This window comes from Penaeus monodon, chromosome 15 (genome assembly GCF_015228065.2).
Source record: "Penaeus monodon isolate SGIC_2016 chromosome 15, NSTDA_Pmon_1, whole genome shotgun sequence".
Lineage (NCBI taxonomy): Eukaryota > Metazoa > Arthropoda > Malacostraca > Decapoda > Penaeidae > Penaeus > Penaeus monodon.
In genome coordinates, this window is record NC_051400.1 from 34,856,391 (window position 1) to 34,856,791 (window position 401).

Sequence of the window (401 nt, forward strand, 5' to 3'; positions counted from 1 at the left end):
ACCTTTCCCCACCACACCCAACATCTCTAAGCGCACGAGAGACCAAAAATGATCCCCACCATCCTCCTCCCTCTTTCGCCACCGCAAGACACCTTTCTTGCTCTCTCTTCCTCCACCATCGTCTTCGCTCTTGTGACGACGCTAATGCCAAGCCCCATTATCTCTCGCTCTGATGTGATTCCTGTCTCGTTTCTTGTGGACGGATATGAGATTTGTGTGTGTTTATGGGAGGGGGGAGGGGGGTGTCGGTGGGGGAGACTGAGGGGGGAGGGAGGTGAGATTTGTGTGTGTTTGAGGGGGGTCTGTGGGGGAGAATGAGGAGGAGGAGGGAGAGGGGGAGGAGACGAGGGGGGAGGAGGGAGGGAGAGACGAGGAGGGAGAGACGAGGAGAGAAAGACGAG